At 49.7% G+C, this 23,225-nt stretch overlaps 2 long non-coding RNA genes across 2 annotated transcripts in view; one reads left to right on the forward strand and one right to left on the reverse strand.

Moving 5' to 3' along the window:
• Positions 1-17,771, forward strand: part of LOC140387167 (uncharacterized) — a 165,362-nt gene extending 147,591 nt beyond the window's left edge. Inside the window, exons 3-4 of the long non-coding RNA XR_011933754.1 lie at positions 16,718-16,826; positions 16,972-17,771. This is a non-coding gene — a long non-coding RNA (uncharacterized lncRNA). The remainder of the gene's footprint in view (positions 1-16,717; positions 16,827-16,971) is intronic.
• The window catches only part of LOC140387168 (uncharacterized), a 71,075-nt gene that overhangs the window by 31,461 nt on the left and 16,389 nt on the right, over positions 1-23,225 (reverse strand). The window lies entirely within an intron of this gene.

Genomic DNA, 23,225 nt, shown 5'->3' on the forward strand with positions numbered 1-23,225 from the left:
CCGATCGCTGTGGACATATGCAGGGAAACAGAACAGTGTGAAGATGCTGTGCAGTGCCTTTATTATAGTGGCCGAGGTCATGTCGGGGCAGGGGATAGCAAAGGGGAAGCGGGAGTACTCATCGATGACGGTGAGGAAGTACATATTATGGTTGGTGGACGGGAGGGGTCCTTTGAAGTAAATGCTTAGGCGCTCAAAGGGCTGGGAGGCCTTTACCAGGTGGGCCTTGTCTGGCTGGTAGAAATGCGGTTTGCACTCCGCGCAGACTTGGCAGTCCCTGGTCATTGCCTTGACCTCCTCGGTGGAGAAGGGCAGATAGCGGGCCTTAATTAAGTGGATAAGCCGGGTGACCCCCGGGTGACAGAGGTCACTGTGGATAGCCCGAAGTCGATCGTCTTGTGCGCTGGCGCATGTGCCGTGGGACAGGGCATCTGGGGGCTCGTTGAGCTTCCCAGGACGATACTTGATATCGTAATTGTAGGTGGAGAGTTCGATCCTCCACCTCAGAATTTTGTCATTTTTTATTTAGCCCCGTTGTGCGTTGTCGAACATGAAGGCGACCGACCGCTGGTCGGTGACGAGGGTGAACCTCCTACCAGCTAGGTAGTGCCTCCAGTGCCGCGCGGTTTCCACTATGGTTTGTGCTTCCTTCTCGACCGAGGGATGTCGGAATACGGAAGCGTGGAGGGTCCTCGAGAAGAATGCTACTGGCCTGCCCGCCTGGTTGAGTGTGGTGGCCAGTGCGACGTCTGACGCATCGCTCTCTACCTGAAAGGGGATGGACTCGTCCACCGCATGCATTGCGGCCTTGGTGATGTCGGCCTTGATGCGGCTGAAGGTCGAGCGGGCCTCATCCATCAGGGGAAAATTGGTGGTTTGAATAAGTGGGCGGGCTTTGTCCGCATAGTTGGGGACTCACTGGGCGTAGTATGAGAACAGCCCCAGGCATCGTTTTAGGGCTTGAGGCTGTGGGGAGGGGGGAGTTCTATGAGGGGGCGCATATGGTCGGGGTCAGGCCCTAGGACTTCGTTCTCCACGACGTAGCCGAGGATGGCTAGTCGGGTAGTACGGAAGACGCACTTTTCTTTGTTGTATGTGAGGTTGAGGGATTGGGCGGCCTGGAGGAACCTCTGAAGGTTGGCGTCATGGTCCTGCTGGTCATGGGCACAGATGGTCACATTGTCCAAGTACGGGTATGTAGCCCGCAAACCGTACTGGTCCACCATTTGGTCCATCATTCTCTGAAAGACCGAGGCCCCGTTAGTGACGCCGAAGGGGACTCTGAGGAAGTGGAAGAGTTGGCCGGCTGCTTCTAAGGCAGTGTAGTGGCGATCTTCCGGGCGGATTGGGAGCTGGTGGTAGGCCGGCTTCAGATCGACCGTTGAGAACACATGGTACTGCGCGATCTGATTGACCATCTCCGCTATGCGGGGGAGCGGGTACGCATCCAGTTGCATAAACCGGTTAATTGTCTGGCTGTAGTCCACAACCATCCGATTCTTTTCCCCGGTCCGGACGACCACCACTTGCGCTCTCCAGGGGCTGCTACTGGCCTCGATGATCCCTTCACTCAACAGTTGCTGGACCTCCGACTTGATAAACGTCATGTCTAGCGAACTGTACCGCCTCCTCCTGGTGGCGATGGGCTTACAGTCAGGAGTGAGTCTCGCAAAGAGTGAAGGGGGGGAGACCTTGAGGGTCGCGAGGCTGCACACCATGAGGGGGGGGCAAGGGTCCACCAAACTGTAAGGTCAGGCTTCGGTGGTTACATTGAAAGTCCATTCTGAGCAGTAGGGGGCGCAGAGGTGGGGGAGGACGTAGAGCTTAAACGAGCGTACTCTGCACCCTGCATCGCGGGATTGGCGATACAGTACCCCCGGATCTTAACCGAATGGGACCCGGAAGCAAGGGAGATTGTTTAGGAGGCTGGGTAGGTGTGGAGGGAGCAGCGCCTTACCGTGTCGGGGTGGACAATGCTCTCTGTGCTCCCGGAGTCGAAAAGACAGGGGGTCTCAGGCCCGTTGACCCGGATGACCATCATGGAGTTCTTCAGCTGTTTCGGCTGCGACTGGTCGAGAGTGACTAAGCCCAGCTGCGGGTAGCCTGTGTGGTCGGTGAAATCACAAGATAGCGGCCCCCATGAGTCACACGTGTCGGGCTGGGGCGAAGATGACAACCAAGATGGCCGCCCCCATCAGTCGCACGTGTTGGTCAGTGCCGGAGCCGGCGGCCAAGGTGGCGGCCCCCATGTGTCGCACGTGTCGATCGGTGTTGGGGCCGGCGGCCAAGACGGTGGCCCCCACGAGTCGCACGATGCTGATGAGGCATCTGACGGGGGTGTTCCGGGCAGGCACGCAGTCACATTGCGGGATTTGTGGGGCTGCGTGTCCATGGGTCGGGCCTGGTGCATTTTCGATATCTGAGCCTTAGGTCGGCCTAGACAGACTCTAGCGAAGTGCCCCTTTTTCCCACAGTCGCTGCACGTCGCTGTGCGGGCTGGGCAATGCTGCCGGGGGTGTTGGCCCTGGCCGCAGAAGTAGCACTGCGGTTCCCCGGGCTGGGCTGGCAGGCGCACGGCCCAGGCCGGCGCGTAGTCGGGTCCGATGGAGGCCGCGACGAGGGTGTCCACGAGGTGTTCGCCAGGCCCACGGGGAATGCACTGAGGTTCTGGTTGGCCACCTCTAACGAAGTGGCTAGCTTTACCGTGTCCTGCAGGTTGCAGGTCCCGTTTTCCAGCAGGCGCTGCCTGCTGTAGTTCGAGCGTACCCCCGCCACGTAGGTGTCCCGGATCTGTGAGTTCATGTGGATACTGCACGTCTGCGCCCAGTACCCGGGCAGTGGACATGACTCATTCGTATTGGCGTAATCTTTCATCCCCACCATGTTTGAGGAACGCCCCCCCCCCGCCCCCCCGGGCAGAGGGGCTGGTTGCTAGGCGACATGGGTTACCCTTTGCGGTCGCGGCTGATGACGTCTATACGGAGGCCACAGACTGATGCGGAGAAACACTCCAATGATGCCCATGCTGTGAACAGGGGTGTGACAGAGAGATGCTTGCGGCTGCTAATGATGTGCTTCAGGTGCCTAGACCGCTCTGGAGGGACCCTCCAGTACCTTTCAGATAGGGTCGGCCGCATCGTTGTGGTGTGCTGCGTCCTGCACAACATAGCCCAGCAGAGGGGCGATGTGCTGCAGGCAGAGGAGGGGGAAGGGGAGGAGCAGCAAGACGAGGTGCAGACCTTCCCAGATGAGGAGGATGGGGGCAATGGTCAGGACAGACGGGCTGGACATGGACGGGAGGCTGCCCACCGTTACCGGCTGGGCCAGCGGGCACGGGACATGCTGATAGCCGCCTGGTTCACGGACTGGGGGGAAGGGGGGGGGAATTGCCGAATATGGGCACAGACTGCACACTACGGCACCAGCCTACCACCCTCACCCCACCCACCCACCAGCCTACCACCCTCACCCCACACACTCACCAGCGTACCACCCTCACACCACCCACCCACCAACCTACCACCCTCACCCCACCCACCCACCAGCCTACCACCCTCACCCCACCCACCCACCAGCCTACCACCCTCACCCCACACACTCACCAGCGTACCACCCTCACACCACCCACCCACCAACCTACCACCCTCACTCCACCCACCCACCAGCCTACCACCCTCACCCCACCCACATGCACACCACCCCTCCATTGCACATCCACCTGCGGCACAATGGGTCAAGCTCACACGATCGCTGGTGGAAGCAGGGCAGGCCATGGAGGATGATGACAACCCGCTCTGTGATGAGCTCTGGGCTCTACATCGTTGGACAATGTCTGACCCATGGCCACTCGGACCGTCCCCTGCATGTGGCCGTAACACTGCAGCGCACGGTCCCGTCGTCTGCCCGGGGGGATGGCGAGGGCGGTCCGGGGGGAGGGGGGGCACACTCACCTGAGGCTGACGTTCTATCATCCCTCACACACACACTGGCGCTCACCTCACACCACACCCCCGCACGCGTTGGACAGAGCACAAAGGCAGCTTCTGCAGGTGTCAAAGTGGTTTTAATAAACAGTTCCTCCACGTGCCCTAGCCCCTATAACTAATCTGTGTCCTGCACCCGTGCCAACTTACTCAGTGTCTAATTGTTTGGCCTTACGGGCCCTTTGACTACGTCTAGCTGGTTCCCCAGACGGTACAGCAGAACTGGAGGTGGACTCCTGTGATGCCTGCTCTGTGACGAGGGACCCCTTTGACGGCCGTTTCCTGGGGCGGCCCGGCCTAGATGGGTCAGGCTGCAGCTCGGGCAACTGGGATGGTGAGCTGCCAGCCTGTTCTGCCCATTGCCCAACAGATGCACCTGAGACGGAAGGGGGGTCAGTCCGAGGTGTCGCGGTGTTCCGGGGCCTCCCCTACAGGGGGACCCGGAACGGGACCCAGCACCTCCTCCACCCTTGGGGTGCCCGATGGCCCCCGGGCCTCTACATGGGTCGGGGATGCAAAAGGACCAAGCATCCGACGCACCCCCTGACGCCTGGCGCTGCCATCCTGGAGGCCCGCCTGGTATGAACAAGGGTGTGCAAGTTTGCAGCCATGGAGCTCAGGGAGTTGGCCATCCCTGTCTGTGCCTGGGCGACGCCGGCCAGCACTGGGGCAATGGCCCCGATGCCCTCAGCGATGGCCTGTAGAGACTGGGCCATTGCCTGCTGAGACTGGGCCACGGCGTTGAGCACCTCTGCAATCTGCTGCTGGCTCTGGCTCATGGCTGCTTGTGAGAGGGCAGCCATGTCCTGGACCACAGACGCCGCCCGCACGGAACGCCTCAGGCCTTGCATACTGCGACCCATGTCTGACACCGTTGCACCCATTGCCTCCACCGTGGATGCCACCCGTGGGGTGTCAGCCTGGGTGGCACGCATGACCGGCACCACTCCCTGCTCTTGCACGCGGGTGGACTCCTCCACTGTGTCTGCAGCTGCCGCAAGCCGGCTGTCACCCCCTTTGATCATCCCTTGATCCGTGACTGCATCGGGTCTATGCGTGGGTGTGGTAACTCCAGGAACCCGGGACCCATCTGGGCAGCAGATGTTTGCTTGCGCCGGGCTGCCCTCCGACCGCCCGGCCCCTCGGCTGCTCCTGCCTCCACCTGCTGTACCGGGACGGCTGTGTTGTGCGCACCAGTTAGTGTTCCAGATGCCTCATCACTAAAGTGCCCAACCGAGGTGAGTGTCTCTGCGATGGTGGAGGGTGTAGGAGATAGCAGTGGCGTCGTGTCATGGTCCTCATCCGACCCGAAGTCCAGGGTCCCCTGGAGTGGTGATTCCTGTCCATCTGTCCCCTGTACGTCGGTGTCCAGTACGTCGGTGTCCTGGGCGTCAGTGTCCTGGGCGTCAGTGTCCTGTGTGTCAGTGTCCTGTGCGTCGGTGTCCTGTGTGTCAGTGTCCTGTATGTCAGTGTCCTGTGCGTCGGTGTCCTGCGTGTCAGTGTCCTGGGTGGGTGTGTCCTGGGCGTCAGTGTCCTGGGCGTCGGTGTCCTGGGCGTCAGTGTCCTGGGTAGGTGTGTCCTGGGTGGGTGTGTCCTGGGTAGGTGTGTCCTGGGTGGGTGTGTCCTGGGCGTGTGTGTCCTGGGTGGGTGTGTCCTGGGTAGGTGTGTCCTGGGTAGGTGTGTCCTGGGTAGGTGTGTCCTGGGTGGGTGTGTCCTGGGCAGGTGTGTCCTGGGTAGGTGTGTCCTGGGTGGGTGTGTCCTGGGTCGGCTGCGATGGGGGCCTATTCCTGTGGCTGCCCCCCTCGTCGCTGGGTCTGGCCCTCCGGCGTCTCCGCACTTGCACTAGGTGGGGGCGTCGTCTCCCTGGTGCTCCGGGTCTGTCCCTGGCTCGTGGCTGCCCTGGATCATCCTGGGGGCGTTGTATGCCTGATGGGCCGGGTCTGTCCCTGGCTCATGGCCGCCCTGAATCATCCTGGGGGCGCTCGCCATCCGTGGGGACGGGTGGGTCGCCGTTTGGTCCTGCAATACACAATACAGCATGCATGGTTAGACATGCAGACGGGGATAAGGGGCAAGGGGGATATGGGGGATATGGGGGAAGGGGAATATGGGGGAAGGGGGATATGGGGGAAGGGGGATATGGGGGAAGGGGGAAAGGGGGCAGGCAGTGGGGGTCTCACTTGGTGGACCTCTGCATCTGCAACTTCCCGGTCCTCGGGTCTGCCGGCAGGTTCCAGGGCCCTCTCCTCATGGATGTTGAGTGGTCACAGTTCAGGTGGAACCCCTCCAGTCCTCTCACGCTCCTGGTTGTTGTAAGCGTGCTTCTCCTGTGGGGGGCGGGAGGGTGGCAAGGATAAAGGGCAACCGTGTTAGGCAGACATATACATGTGGACCAGCGGTTGTGTGTATGTTGGCAGAGGTTCACAACCCATCCTGCCACTGCAGCCTGCATGGGTGGGTGAAGCCATGTCGGTTGCACCTCGGGCTGTGCCGCCCATCGGAGGTGGGGGGGGGGGGGGGGGGTTTGGTACTCACCTTAGCTGCCCTGATGAGGTCATTGATCTTCCTGTGACACTGGATGCCTGTCCTTGCTGTCACGGCCACGGCACTGACGGCCTCTGCCACCTCCCTCCACAGGCGCCGGCTGAGGCATGGTGCGACCCTGCGGCCGTGTCAGGGGTACAGGGCCTCCCTCCTCTGCTCCACTGCGTCCAGGAGCGCCTCGATATCCCACTCCTGGAACCTCGTCGCTGCGTGGCGGGCGGCCATTTTGACGGGTCTCTGGGTGGGGGGCCGTCTTTTGTGCTGCGACGCGGGGGGGGCATCTTTTATGCTGCGAAACGGGGGGGGGCCGTCTTTTGTGTTGCGACGCTGCGTGGCGTCACTGACGCCGCGCGCGTCTGTGATGGGTGACGCCATCGTGAATGGCGTCACGTCGCTGCTAGCCTATTCCTGACTGAAGCATTTGCAACGTTTCGGGGGCCCGACGCTGGAGTGTTTTTGGCACCAGGTTTGGCATTGCGCTGATTATCGGAGAATCCCGCCCGAGATGTCCCCGGACTCATCTGAAGCCGATTCCAGCCCATGTGCTACAACTGGATGCCAGTTTAGGCATACCCGCCGGCAACAGGACAGCCAGCGCTCCAGGCACCCCGGTCCGTGTCCTTATTAATCTTGAGGCAGCAATTTCCATAAGCAGCAAGAGTCGAACTCATTAGCCGCAGGGTTTTCCATTTCTTGGACATGGCTGTGATAGGTCTGCTGGAGGCAGAGGATAGAGGTTCTGTTTGGAAGAGAGCAACAAGAGCTGCTTGGGTGCATTAGTATGATCTGGCAGCCAGTGCGAATTCTATCATCCTAAATATGGCTACTCAATGTTGGCAAGAAGCTTAATTCATTTACCAGATCAGGCAGAGTCAGAGAGCCAGCCACACCTTCCAAGAATGTACTGTACATACCATGAGTTCTACCTTTCACAGTGCTAAAGCCTTTAAATGGAATGTTATTCATGCCTTTGAGGCACATTGTAGGCTTTACACATCCAACCATCAACTTTAAATGTTCCTTCATTCATATTCTCGTATTCTCACACCTCACAAAAAGCAGTGCTTGCTCTGTAACTGCTTGCTGCATGTGAATGCCTACAGGCTATATTCTGCAAGCTGTGTGCCATGGCCATTAAACATTCTGACATAAAATGGGGCAGGGTTAAAAATATATAAATGTTCCTCCTTTTCTGATCTGGGCTGCCCGAGTTACACCATGAAAATGAAAGGTCCTTTTGGAAACTGCAGACAGTGACCTATTTCTCACTTATTCCCTAAAAGAAAACAGGAAAAACTGCTGTATAGAGCCTTTTAGCAATAATATTGGTATTCCAACAGAGGAAATGTATTTCTTTAATTTCCAGGGGCCAGTGGGGGCAGAAGTGGACCTCTGTGCCCCTCAACAGAAAACAGGGCAGTTATGCTTTCAGCTCTCAACCCTCTCCCAAGAACAGTGATCCCCCTCCTAACCTTTTTAAGGCCCCAAATCATCATTGAATCATAAAATCCCTACAGTGCAGAAGAAGGCCTTTCAGCCCATCGAGTCAGCACTGACTGTCCAAAAGGGCTCTCCACCCAGGTCCACTCCCCCATCCACCCTGCCCTACAACCGTAACCCCATAACCTAAACTGCACACCAAGGGACAATTTAGCACGGCAAATCCACCTAACCTGCACATGATTAGACTGTGGGAGGAAACTGGAGCACCCGGAGGAAACCCGCGCAGACACGGGGAGAACGAGCAAACTCCACACAGATAATCACCCAAGGCCAGAATCAAACCCGGGTCCCTGGCGCTGTGAGGCAGCAGTGCTAACAACTGTGCCACCGTGCCGCCTCAGAGTCTCACCAGGACATCTGATGTTGTGATGCCCAAGTCTTCATGAGCCGCCCAGGGCAATTGCTTTCCACATGCAAGCTTCTGAGTCATGCACTAGTCAGATCCTGCTGTCAAAATGGACTAGGCTACACGAAAACTGCCGAGGAGGAAAGTTTGCCTCAATGTGCCTTTCTCAGGATCCTGGATGTACAATCTTAACATGCGCAGAATGTCACCTCTGAGAATGCTGCATTAGTTAGGTGGAGCTTATGGGCAAGTGATAGAACCGCATGCCCATTAACAACATAATCCTGTTACTATTGATGTTAATGGAATCAAAATACAATGTATGGCCTACATCACAATGATGCTGATAGAGGTTAGCAACAATACAATACGAATAAGAAATGACCTTGATGTGAATAGCCAAGTACCTAGGAATCACATTATCGTGTTGTAGAGGTTGATGCTTCAAATCTTCAAGGGATGCTTTAGGTAACAGTTGCTGATCTTGAATGGCGCAACACGGAATAATATGTTATATTGCCTGGTATCCGAAAATATACAGCATTTTGATTACTACTCATTTAACGTTTTAGTCTCCTCAAATTATTAACACAGTTAAATGCACTGTTTTTTCTTTTAACCAGGAGATAAAATAGTTAAATGCTAGTGAAAGAAAAAAGGGCATTGGAGAACATATATGGCAGTGGGAGTGTACAAAGTGATTAATGATCCAACATGAGGGCGCCTGAGCCTCAGCACACTTGCTAAACTTCAGGCACACGTGTCGAATGGGTTTATTGAAGATGACTGGAAGGCATGGCATTCAAGAGGGACGTACCTCACTGAAGGACTATTTATTTTTCTCATCAATGTTTCAAAATTGACCTACTTCTTTGGCCAAAATGTCTTCTCTTTAAATAACTTGCTTCTTCAGCCTTGACAATTTTCTTTTCTTTGTTCTCGGAGTGTGGGTGTTGCTGGGTAGGCCAGCATTTATTGCCCAAATTTTCAGAATTAGGGTTTAAGTCATCATTTGATTCCTGTCAAAGTGTTACTAGCCAACGCCTTGTGCGTTATTCCTCCCTCAGCCTCCAGCCACCTTTTTAAAAATGGTGATGAGTGGCAATGGACACCCTGGCACCAGCCACTGTCTGATATTCTGCCTCAGTATTATAATGTTCATGTGCAAGCCCTGGCATTCGGCGTCATCAAGCTATTTGACTAGAACATGCATCACAACCAAGCATGACCCTCTCCCCACCAAATGTGCACGTATGTAAATGGTTTGGCTGCAGACAGCAATCAGCTGAGGAGGTCAAAACAATTGTAGTCCGTATCTCAGCCGAGATCAGCTATTCAGAAATAGAACCACAGTTGTCTTTATCCAATGTGTTCAAAACCTTGCCACTAACTAAATAAAACAATTTAGGCCTTGGTTGCAGATATATTTCTTACTGCATTGCTTTATCCTGTTTGAATATCGTGGGTCTGGTGAGCACTTTTGCACTTTAATTTCACTGGTGGATAGATCCTAAATCAGAGCACTAAGGGCTATTAGCAAACGGGCCTTTAGATATTTGCAAATTGGCCTGATCAATCATACCAAATGTATTGCCCACATTTTGGAGCTAGTGACAAAACAGAGGCACTCGCTGCTGACCTTGAATGAAGCTGCCACAATGATCCATGATCTCCATGGCATGAACTACTCCTTTCGATTCATTTAAATCTGGTATCAAACCAAGGGGATCTCCGGGCATGCAGCAGCAGTGATGTCAGCAAGCTGGTTAATCAGCCAATCATATTGAAGTATTTCCACAGACAGCAAACAAATTGTTTACTTTTTATTTGGATTAAGATAGAAGCATTGGATTAAGATAGAAGCTAAAATAGAGATAACCACATTTTAAAAATATATATAACATATATTTAAATTGTGGATTTTTTTCACATAATGAAGAAATTTGATATTCCACAAATATAAGGTTCGTTTCTCCGAATCAGTGACTACGTTTAGCAGTCATTGAACATAATACATTGTTAAGAATCCATTCACATTTCACTCAAAAAGATATACCTTTTTCCAGGGTTTTACAGTGAGACAAGTAGCCAAGAGTGGAAGTTCCCATGAGACCATCGATTTCCCTTTGAGGTCAGTCCTGGGAGACATTAACAGCATTATAGAAATGTAGAATCCCTGACAGCAACTTCTGCATTTCTGGGTTATTTTGCACATGTGCTGATTCTCAAAGTTGGAGTCAATTTCAGTCTTGACGACAAATATAAACAATTTTATTCTCATTATTACGGCAAAATGCAGACTTATACATTAACCTGTACAATTCGCAAGGCATGGAAGATTAGCTGGGTATTCTGGGTAGGTGTGGCATTGTTTGCTTGCACTGGGACATCAGAGGAATATCATTTTACCTAAAATATTTCAAAGGAAATTAAGAGGAAAAAAAAATATGCCTTGCCATGCAAAATTAATCTTTAAGTAAAGCAAGGAATAATACAGCAGAATTAGCTCATCCATATATCTGGGTACAATGGATCACTCAAATGCAGCTGATGGAGGAACATTGGACTGGAATATCCTGAGCACACAAAGGTCATCTAGGTTTCTAGCCAATTAAATTAAGGGCTGCCATGTTGTTATACATGGAGATCTTGAGCGGCAGTGGGTAGTATCCCTGTCTCTGAGCCAAAAGCTCTAGGTTCAAGTCCCACCCCAGATCTTGATGGCCAAGGAAGGTGCGTTCATAACAGGTTGAGTGTGTCAACCTGTCAATCCTTCCAAACATGCCAATGGCTGGCGGTAAGAGCGGGATAGACTCCTGGTGAGCCACACTTAATGTGGAGTGGTGCCCTTCAAGCTATAAGTCCCTGGTGATAGACTAGTGACTTGTTCCAGGAATTACTAGCTATGGAAAGAGACAAAAGTCTGCCTTCGTGCATCACTAGGTGGGGGATGGGATTTGGAATGGAATGTTGTTTTACAATCCTCCATACCCAACAACTTTGGTCAATGCAATACACCTACGCGCTCCAATGAATGAGGGTCAAGGGGTGCACAGGAGTAAGAAAAATTTGTTCCAGTCTTCAAATATTTCAAAAGGACTTCACTGTAAAACAATTTGGTAACAGTTGAGGTCATGAACGGTGTTGTGTAAGTTCTTTCTTCCTTGCATCTTTTTGCCTCATCGTCAGCTGACAATCACGGATCGCAACACAGATGTCCATCAAGTGCTCACCAGTCTTCAAATGTGTGAAGTTTATGCTCCTACCGTCTTCATAATCACATTGTTCTATCTCAACCGTGCCTCCCTCAGATCAAACAACAACAAGCTACAATCGCTATCTTGCTTACCACCTTCGTGATCGAACAACATTTTAATGAGTTTTATTTAGTTGGTCTGTGCAATAAACTTTAGTTGTGCAAGGACTGTAAAAGAGAGACCCTTATTGCACACAAATCATTTGGCAGCATCAGTGCAGTGTTGAGTTGTGAATAGTGCACCTAATGCCACAGGAGTTTTAAAACTCAACAGATCCTTTGAACAGTTTTTCTTCAACAATAGGCTTAACAGAGAAAACATTGACATTTAAGAACTATGCAAACAGATTACGATAGGGAATGGAAGAAGACAAGTTTGAATGTATGTGGAATTGAAGTGTATCCCCACTATTTGTGTAACCAAGGTTGTTATTTGGGTTGGTGTAAATATGAAACACTGTATCAGTGACAATTATCAGCCAAACCGCTGGTTAATAGCATCAGCGGTACTTGATACAGTACAATTACTGACAGTGCTTCTTTTCCTGGACCTCTGCAGTGAGCTGAGTACAAGGAGTTTGCACCCTTCCAGGGATCTACTCTCAGGCCATTGACAGTGCATAACATGAACAGCCAATCTGCTCCTGTCAGTTTGCAGCCAGACAGGTTAGATTAAAATAATCCGCACCGACAAAATTCAATAGCAACACATGAACTTGCTGGAAAGAAGGACATGATTTTGCCAGGCAAATACAAATACAAGGCTCCGCTCGTGCACCTGTAGATCTTGGGCTGGATCCTCCGATTTTGAGGCCATGTCCGGAGGAATGGTCTAGTTTTACAATGAAAAAGTCGGCGCCGTCCCCGCATTGATGGTCCGCCTGGTGGGGGGCTAGCAGCCACGCCACGTAAAACTGCCGGCATTCCCGACATGAACAGCCGGTGAATTGCCGGGTCTGTGATTGAGCATGTGCATGGCGAGGGCCTGCAGCGGTCGCACTGTACAACATGGCGCCGGCCGTACGCAGGCCCGGCCGGCCAAACAGTGTCCCCCTGGACACCCCATGGTCACCCCCTGGACATCCCCCGGACACCCCCTGGACAACACCCACCAGTCCCCTCAGCCCTCGCTGCAGCCCCCCCCCCCCCCTGCCAGCAGCACAGCTCCCGCCAGACTGGCGGTGCTGGACACAGTCCGCAGCCATCACGCTGGGTTTACGAAAACTCAGACCACACGCGACCCACGTGATCAGGAACTCAGCCCATTGGGGCGGAGCATTGGGGGAGGGCCTCAAAACGACATGCTGCTGCCGTCGCAAAGGTGTGCGGCACGCGCCTCGATGACGCCGATTTGGAGAGGGCGGAGCATGTGAAAAAGGGCGTCGACCCCAATTCGGTCATAAACGGGGATTCTCCGACCGATCACCGAATGCGATTTTGCCGTCGGGCAACGGAGAAACCCGTTCCCTATCTCTCTTCTGTGAGACATTACTGCCCCTCAACAATCATATGGCAGGAAACTGCTGACTGGCACAGTTTACTGCTTTTCTTGGGAAGTGCTCACCACACACGTTCCTCAGGTGACTGCTCAACTGTGCAAGGCAGCAGGCAAATTCCAAGCTTAGCTGCTGGGAGGCAAGGGTACCTATACTCAAGGTGGGATCTGACACCTCTTCAGAAATCCCAACACTGCTTCCACTGAGTGTTCAAAAAAGAACTCACAACAGCACACAATTGTGAGGCAAGGATTTGTCAAAACAAATACTTTGGCCTTCTAAACCATTGAGGGTAACAACGCCCAAGGACAGGTGGTTTTTAGGGTAGGTGAAAATTTTCCGGCTCACCAGGGAACACTGCCAGTGGAGAATCCAGCTGTCTATGTTTACAGTATTAATATTTGGAGAATGTGGAGGTTACATGTTCTACCCGTGTTTGAGTGGGTTACCTCCGGGTGCTCCGGTTTTATCCCACAGTCCTAAAATGTGCGGATTAGGTGGATTGACCCTGCTAAATTGCACATAAGTGTCCAAAGGTTAGGTGGGGTTACAGGGATAAGGCGAGGAAGTGGGCCTAGTTAGGATGCTCTTACAGAGGGTCGGGGCAGTCTCGATGAGCTGAATGGCCTCCTTCTGCACTCTAGGGATTCTATGATTCTATGATCATTTTTTAAAAAAGATTTGGAGTATCCAATTAATTTTTTCCAATTAAGGGGCAATTTAGCGTGGCCAGTCCACCTACCCTGCACATCTTTTGGGTTGTGGGGGCGAAACCCAGGCAAACACGGGAAGAATGTGCAAACACCATATGGACAGTGACCCAGAGCGAACCTGGGACCTCGGCGCCGTGAGGCAACCGTGCTAACCACTTGTGCCACTGTGCTGCCCGATTCTATGATAATTTTAACAACTCTGCCTGGACATTCAGTTATTTTCAGAATCTTTCTATCTTGGTCACTGGCTGCTCCTTGGATTCTTTAAGTTCATTTGTTAGATCTTCAATCTGTTCCATAGAATTCAATTTTTCTGCTTTCAAAGTCTGGATTTTCTGTTCCATATTGTGTACTCTCGTCCTTCGCGTTGTTCAGATTGAACCAGAGTTCAAGATGCTCATCGCAGGTGGCTCCCTTCACCGCGCAGGCCCCAACGCAACATGGCGTAGGGCTACAGGGGCCGGCGCGGAACAAAAGAGGCCCCCAGCCCGAGAGGGCGGCCCGCCGATCGGTTGGTCCCGATCGCGGGCCAGGCCACAATGGAGGCCGCCCCCAGGCTCGGACCCACTTCCACCCCCCACCAAGCCGCCCCCGGATACATGCACCCCGAGGTCCTGCCGGGTAAGAGCAGGTGTGAATGGCATCAGCGGGACTTGGGTTTTTTTGTGTGGCCGCTTGGCCCATCCCGGGTGGAGAATCACTGGGAGAGGGCCCATAGAGCGGCCCCCGACTGGCGCCGCATTCTCCGGAGAATCGGCGGACCTGCATTGGGGCGGCATCACGCGATTCACGCCTGTCCCAGCGATTCTCTGGCCCGGCCTGGGCTGAGAGTATCCCGCCCTCTATGCCCTCTGAGCAACATTCCAGTGTTTTCATTAATTCTCGTCTTTCCCTATCCAATGTATCTATTGTACCTGAAAGTTGATTCTCCACACTGATCACTTTTTCATTGACAGAATGTAATTGCTCTGTGCTTGTCTCCAAGCTTGCATTCCGTATTGTGCTTCTGCCAATTGTTTCTGAATCTCCTCATGCTCTTTTGTGAGAACTTTGACTTTCTTTTGCCTTCTAGGGTTCTTGATTTTCATATCTTCATGTCCCTCCTTGGAAATATAGGGCAAGATCTTCCGGTTCTTAACGTCAGTGGGATCTTCTGGTATCACGATGGTGCACCCCCATTGCGTGTTTCCAAGTGTAATCAAAGGTAAAACCCATTGATAGCAACGGGACCAGAAGGTCCCATCGCCGGCCAATGTCGGTCCATGTCCTACCACCAAGAAACACACCATGGGAAGGCGAGGGAATCCCATCCATAATGTTTTTACAAGTATTTTTCTTCATCTTTGTAGTCTCTTTCTATCTTGGCGATAACTCAAAAAATGTATTTGTTCAGATCTTGAACAGTTTGTTCATTGATGACTTTAGTATCTGATGGATTTCCAAGGGTATATACTCAGCTTGAATCTTGAGTTTCAAATCTTCTAATTCCATTCTGATAAGAACATTTTCCAACCTGATTTCATCTTCCTTTTGCAGGGTTTGTTTATTTTTGTTTCATCGGATGGTTGTTCTTCATTCATATTTCATCAAAGTTGGTGAAAGATTCATTAATACACTGCATTATGATTACTTCATCAGCAAGTTCACCAAACCAGTATAAAAAGGTTTTGATCTGGACTCCTGTAAAGTATTCCTGTATTTTAAAAATCCTCTTTTCCAAGATGCCAAATTTTCTGGTCAGCTTGGCCCTTGGATGAATTCACTTTACCTACCTTCTCACTACAGCGGAAGGCTCCAAGAACTGGTAGGTAAACTGGATTTTTGATCCATGGTTAAAAATTTTTAATTGTTTGTTCACCTTTAAGAAGTTGCTGAAATTCAAGATGGCGCTACCATTCATTTAAAGGTTCACTTCGGCGTGCTGCTCTTGACGGGCTCCCGCAACAATGGCACCTGTGCTCAGCATGAAAACATTTTAAACAATGTTTGCTTGGATTGACTGACTACAGACCTCTTAGTTTCAGTGCTGTGCTTTTGGGTCATGAAAGCACCAAATTCTGGCTTTTGCAGGTCTTCAAAGGTGATTTTTTTTTTCCTAGTCAGAGCGAGCATGGTTACCACATGTTCATGTACTAACACGGATGTCCGATCCCTCCGACGGAGTTTTTAAACTGTAATTTCTGACCGTTGAATTAGTCAAAAATTTCTCAGGACTTGGTTTATCATGGAATTTAAACGTTTTAGCTTACGCCTGTTATGTCTGTTGACTCTGCACTCCGGGAATTGAAGTTGAACTTCCAAGAAACCCCATGGAGTCTTCTGCTGCAATGATAAATTTTAAATCTGCCTTCAGCTTCCAAGCCTTCTTTAGCACTTTTCCCTGGTGATTTTCCTTTGTGTTTTTCTTCAGGGTAGAATACTCTTTCAAAGCTTTCCTTCGTCTTGCAGGCTTTTAATTTTTCTCGGCACTTTAAAAAAGTTTTGGGTTTGTCTATCAGCAGCAACCGCTTGGCAGGTTTTAATTAAGTTTTTGTATTCTTAGGTCAGTTAAGTGTATGTCATTGTTATTTACGAGATCTATATACATTTACACAGTAAAGGGTCCAGGATAGGAGCTATCTTTCATGCTTGCCGTGCACATGGCTCTGTCTGACTCTTGACTGACTCCTAGGTGTGGATCGTGTGTTTTCTTATATAAATTTGTGGGCAATAATTCACTCAGTCCCACGTTAATCCTATCTGTGTACTACACCAATCGTGCGTTAGCTTTTACAATTATGTTCCCCCTAAACCATAACCCAACCACCCCTATCCCTGGGATCTCTTGCGTCTTCCCTAATTGCTGTTCATTCCTTGACTTTGATCTTGTGTTACAGACTTTCCCACAGGACAGTGATCTGTCCTTTCCCAATCATGCTCTTCCCCCTTGCTCCAAACCAGCTCCCAGCAGATATTGAGGCCAATTTGTCTGATAATTATTTTCAGGTTTGTATATTTCATTATTATGTTGTTATATAATTTTTTTAATTGAATGTAGCTAACTGTAGAATATTATCACTGAAAGGAGTAGATGGATATTAGCACAAGCAGTATACGTATAATGGGCACTGATCATGCATTTTTCCCTTAGGACCAGCATGTGGCACTTTCTTCAAACAGAAGAACAAGAAGCAGAACTTTGTAAAGACACTTTACATCTTTCCTATTTTGTGTACAAGGAAATGCTGCTGATATAATGTTGTGGGGTAACAAATGATAATGCACTTATCTGAAAAGCCATTCTCTGCTGTTTTTGCAGAGTATAAACTCATAAAATAAATACACCTCAACTAAAGTAGTGGACAGAGGGATCAACAAAAGTCATTGTAACCCTCTGTTTTTCTATTGCATGCTAACACCTCTGGTCCTTACTATGATCAACATTTCCTTATTCCTGCTGAACCATCACCTCAGCATTACCTCCTTTCCCACTTTAGCCGCCCCCCCCTCCGCCCCACCTTCCTCCAAAAACGTTGAATTCCTCATCTTTAAATTTCACCATTTCCTAGTTCAAAACTCCTTCTGCCATCTTCTAAGTTTTTGTTCCTGTGACTTGCTGTTCTTCTCCATTGTCCATCATTGGGCGGCACAGTAGCACAGTGGTACTGTTGCTTCACAGCTCCAGGGTCTCAGGTTCGATTCCCGGCTTGGGTCACTCTCTGTGTGGGGTCTGCATGTTCTCTCTGTGTCTGCGTGGGTTTCCTCCGGGTGTTCCGGATTCGTCCCACGAGTCCGAAAGACGTGCTGTTAGGTAATTTGGACGTTCTGAATTCTCCCTCTGTGTACCCGAACAGGTGCCGGAATGTGGCGACTAGGGGCTTTTCATAGTAACTTCATTACAGTGTTAATGTAAGCCTACTTTTGAGAATAAAGATTATTATTATTGTTGGCTAAAGCGCCAAACACTTGGCTTTAATGTCTGGAATTTTGTTACTAAATCCCTCCACCTTCCTCCTTTAACAACCTGTTGCTTCTTGGGTGCTAGCCGTAAGTGTGAGAATGCAACAAAGAACCCCACACCAGCAACAGGATCTTGCAATTCCAGGCCTGTAAGTTGCCAAGAGAAGGCAAGGCTTCTATTAAGGAAGCACATCGCTTGGAAACAGGGGCAGTTTTTTTCTGAAAAAAGTGGTGAATGAGTTACTATCCTGTTTTTCTCTCTTGCTATGGCGGCCACAGTCTTCCTCCATATACAGTGCTGGCCAGCAGGACCACTTGCTCAAATCTGGGGTAGGGCCATTTTAAACTTGATCGGGGTCCTGTGATGTACATTAGAGGTAATTTTTTCAATTCTGTCACACCACACGCAATGGTCTGAAGCATCTCATTGGTAAAGTGAGCTTTCTTGGACTATCTCCCTTCCATGTGCATTTGAATTTGCAGCCCACAGCTGGACTGATGCACTGATATTATATTTGACATTCACATACCTGTTGATGGGGTTAATGGGTGATTCAACCTCATTAGCACATTATCTGATTGGCTGCTCAGTTGGGTATTAGTTGTAATGCATCCAAAACCGCACAGTAAGTAAATTTAGGGACTGTTTGACCGCGAAAACACAAAGAAGAGAAAATTACCTCTCCTTTGACAAACATCAGACCACTGATAGTAAATTAAAGCCTCTGCAGCATATCAAGCTCAGGCCAGATGCAAAGCCAAGCTTCCTCTATCCTGTCCCAACAAATTGATTTAACCCCGACTGGTTTGAGCTGCAATTACATTGAAGACACCAAAAATAAAAGTTCCCTTTGGTTCAACAGACTGGGAAGCACCTTTTTTTGGAATCAGATTTTTGCCTGCTGCCAATAAAATCCAGCTACTTGTGAACCTATAGGTCAATTCTGATGACTGCACGCGAGTTTATGAGCATTCTTCCACCATCAGGGGAAGCAAATGCACATTTCCCCAACACCACTTGGGACACTTTGAGGTTAATCTGTCATTTGGTTGTCAGTGACTTGGAGCCAAACCATCATGTCTATCGACAAAACATAGACCCCTAAAGCTCATGAACCTGTTTCTCTCCCTGTACCACTTGAAAATAAAGTCTAGACCCACCACAAGCTCACTGGTTTTATTTAATTCCTCCTGAGCTGGAGAAGTTGTTAACTTTGAAACAATTATGTCCGTTGCTGTGATGCCAGCCTTATATTCAATAGATAGGTGATGGTGTCGTAGCATTGTCACTGGACTAGCGATCCAGATACCCAGGGTAATACTCTGGGGACCTGGGTTCGAATCCCACCATGGCAGATGGTGAAAGTTGAATTCAATAAAAATCTGGAATTAAAAGTCCAATGATGATCAGGAGACCATTGTCAATTGTCGTAAAAACCCATTCGGTTCATTAATGTCCACTTTAGGGAAGGAAATCTGCCACTCTCGCACGGCCTACACGTGACTCCAAACCCACAATGTGATTGACTCTTAAAATGTGCCCTCTGAAATGGCCAAACAGGCCTCCCAGTTCAAGGGCAATTAGGGATGGGCAATAAATGCTGCCCCAGCCAGCGATAGATGGTCACACCACCTGAACGAATAGAAGAAAAGAGGGTTAGGTTCGTAAAATACTAATGTATCGCACATATTTAGTAAAAGCAGAAAGCAAGTTTAAAGTCTGATCTGATTATCAATGATTTAAGATAAAACTAAACAAGAGCACGTTCAGTGTGGTGATTTCTGCTATTGTCAAACTTAGCGGTTTTTCACCATTTATGCTAACATTTTTACTGGCAGGCATTGGGTTAAAACAGTCTGAGTCCTTTAATAATTGTGGTTTATATTTAATTTCAAAAGCTACCTGAAATTTGTCAGTCATGAAAACGGAAAAGGTATTTCTGTTAAAAAACAAACTGAAACAATATTCCTTCCAATATTTAATTTGGGTGATGTTTTGGTGCATGATAAATGACTTCATTAATGATTTGCTTTTATGAAACCAGTGCGTTGAGGGACTTGATTTGTTGGCCTGAGAACACAGATCAAGGCGTTCTCTTGTTACTTGACCCCTGGTCTTTGGCAGGAGGCCAATGTTTTCTGGCCTTAATTGTCCACCCAATGGCAGAAGGCCAGCTGAGTTAAGCTGCTGGTCAACAAACAATACGTGGCTCAAAACCTGGTCATCTGGGCTGGGAATTTGGGAGTTAACCCACCATGATTCATAAGCCTGCAACATTCTTGGAGCAGGCAGGTCATTCGCAGCCACAATCTGAGGAAAGCTAAACAACAATGTGATTAACAACTCCGCTAACCTCTTGTGCTTGCGACTGATTAGCATTGCATTTGTATTTTGGAAAAGGGGACATCATTTCCCCGTTATCCCTTTCTGTTCTCCTGTCTCCAGTAACATATTAGCTTTGGATCTGCTGGTTTTCATTATTCACTGTGCTCCGAGTGGTCACTGAAGCTTTTCCGGATGATTTTTCTAGTTAAATCATTTTCTGTCCTGTCACTGATGGATGGTAGCAAGTCCCTTACTCAGTGTATCACATATGAATTATTAAGATACACAAGTACCTCTGATATGTCATCTCACTCATTTGCATGACACATTGCTATTATCATAGATCAGCAGAGTGCACTTAGTCATTTTTTCCCTCTTTGATGGTTGTAGTAGTAAAGAATAAATGATAAATATCACCTTAAATGATACTGTGTCTCCTCTGTATTTTACATAATGATTAAACACCCTCCCAAAAATGAAATTTACACAGCCTGCCATTAAAGCATATTTAACGTTTCGTGTGGTGCTATAATTTTTTTTTAAAAACTTACAGGACTTGATGGAAAGAGAAATATTGTGACCAACTTAAAGGCCACTAAAGAAAAAATTGACCACAAACTCAGTCATCCATTTACAAATGCAACATTACAGATGCTTTCTAATCTTTTAATAGTCCTTCTCAGCAATTGAACAAACTGTCCAACCGACAATTCCAAGAACAATCCACCACAGCAGGTAAGGTATGGCAGAGCTTGCTTTAGCAAAACTAATAATTTGAACAGGGTGATGCCAACACAGAAGAAGTGTTGGGGGAGGGCTGGGGGTGGAGGGTTATTTTTGTAGCCTGCAAGAGTGGGAAACTTGGCATGCAGTGTGACTGTATTAGGTGGGAGCGGAATTGCGATTTTCCAATGGTGGTTTGAGATACGATTAAGGGTGGGATTCGCCGGTCACCCTATCCGCGTGCCTCTCGGCAGCTCGCCATTCGCAGGTGGTGGGATTCTCTACTCCTGCCGCTTGTCAACGGGAATTCCCATTGAGGTCAGTTCACGCGGGCGGGTGGGGGGGTATGGTAGCACAGTGGTTAGCACAGTTGCTTCACAGCTCCAGGGTCCAAGGTTCAATTCCCGGCATGGGTCACTGTCTGTGAGGAGTCTGCACTTGGCACATCATAATATTGAAGACTATGGGGTCAAGCGCAGGCTCGGTCTTTCCTGCGTTGGTGCAGACTCGACGGGCCGAAGAACCTGTTCTGCATTGTATTATTCTGTGATTCTGTGAAAGCTTCCTCCACTACGGAATCACAGGTGTCGCCCCGCACGCCACTGGTACTCCCTGAATCTGCATGGGCTTCCTCCGGTTTCCTTCCACAAGTCCCAAAAGACGTGCTGTTAGGTGAATTGGGCATTCTAAATTCTCCCTCTGTATACCCGAACAGACGCGGGAATGTGGCGACTAGGGACTGTTGGATTGGATTGGATTTGTTTATTGTCACGTGTACTGAGGTACAATGAAAAGTATTTTTCTGCGAGCAGCTCAACAGATCATTAAGTACATGAGAAGGAAAGGGAATAAAAGAAAATACATAATAGGGCAACACAACATATACAATGTAACTACATAAGCACTGGCATCGGATGTAGCATACAGCGTGTAGTGTTAATGAAGTCAGTCCATAATAGGGTCATTTAGGAGTCTGGTAACAGTGGGGAAGAAGCTGTTTTTTGAGTCTGTTCGTGCGTGTTCTCAGACTTCTGTATCTCCTGCCCGATGGAAGAAGTTGGAAGAGTGAGTAAGCCGGGTGGGAGGGATCTTTGATTATACTGCCCGCTTTCCCCAGGCAGGGGGAGGTGTAGATGGAGTCAATGGATGGGAGGCAGGTTCGTGTGATGGACTGGGTGGTGTTCACGACTCTCTGAAGTTTCTTGCTGTCGTGGGCCGAGCAGTTGCCATACCAGGCTGTGATGCAGCCTGATAGGATGCTTTCTATGGTGCATCTGTAAAAGTTGGTAAGAGTCAATGTGGACATGCCAAATTTCCTTAGTTTCCTGAGGAAGTAAAGGCGCTGTTGTGCTTTCTTGGTGGTAGCGTCGACGTGGGTGGACCAGGACAGATTTTTGGAGATGTGCACCCCTAGGAATTTGAAACTGCTAACCATCTCCACCTCGGCCCCGTTGATGCTGACAGGGGTATGTACAGTACTTTGCTTCCTGAAGTCAATTACCAGCTCTTTAGTTTTGCTGGCATTGAGGGAGAGGTTGTTGTTGCTACACCACTCCACTCAGTTCTCTATCTCCCTCCTGTATTCGGACTCATCGTTATTCGAGATCCGGCCCACTATGGTCGTATCGTCAGCAAACTTGTAGATGGAGTTGGAACCAAGTTTTACCACGCAGTCGTGTGTGTATAGGGAGTAGAGTAGGGGGCTAAGTACGCAGCCTTGCGGGGCGCTGGTGTTATTGTGGCGGAGGTGTTGTTGTTCATTCTTACTGATTGTGGTCTGTTGGTCAGAAAATCGAGGATCCAGTTGCAGAGTGGGGAGCCAAGTCCTAGGTTTTGGAGCTTTGATATGAGCTTGGCTGGGATTATGGTGTTGAAGGCGGAGCTGTAGTCAATAAATAGGAGTCTAATGTAGGAGTCCTTGTTTTTGAGATGCTCTAGGGATGAGTGTAGGGCCAGGGAAATGGTGTCTGATGTGGACCGGTTGCAGCGGTATGCGAATTGCAGTGGATCAAGGCGTTCTGGGAGTATGGAGATGATGCGCTTCATGATCAACCTCTCGAAGCACTTCATTACGACTGAAGTCAGGGCCACTGGTCGGTAATCATTGAGGCACGTTGCCTGGTTCTTCTTTGGTACCGGAATGATGGTGGTCTTCTTGAAGCAGGTGGGGATCTCGGAGTGGAGTAGGGACAGGTTAAAGATGTCCGTGAATACCTCTGCCAGCTGTTCACAGTAACTTCAGTGCAGTGTTAATGTAAACCTACTTGTGACAATAAAGATTATTATTACAACCATTGTGCTGCCGTGCCGCCCCCTTCGCTGGAGCAGAGAAGACTAAGAGGTGACCTGATCGAGGTGTACAAGATCCTGAGGGACATAGACAAGATGATAGGGAG

This window comes from Scyliorhinus torazame, chromosome 12 (assembly GCF_047496885.1).
Source record: "Scyliorhinus torazame isolate Kashiwa2021f chromosome 12, sScyTor2.1, whole genome shotgun sequence".
In the NCBI taxonomy this organism is placed as follows: Eukaryota; Metazoa; Chordata; class Chondrichthyes; order Carcharhiniformes; family Scyliorhinidae; genus Scyliorhinus; species Scyliorhinus torazame.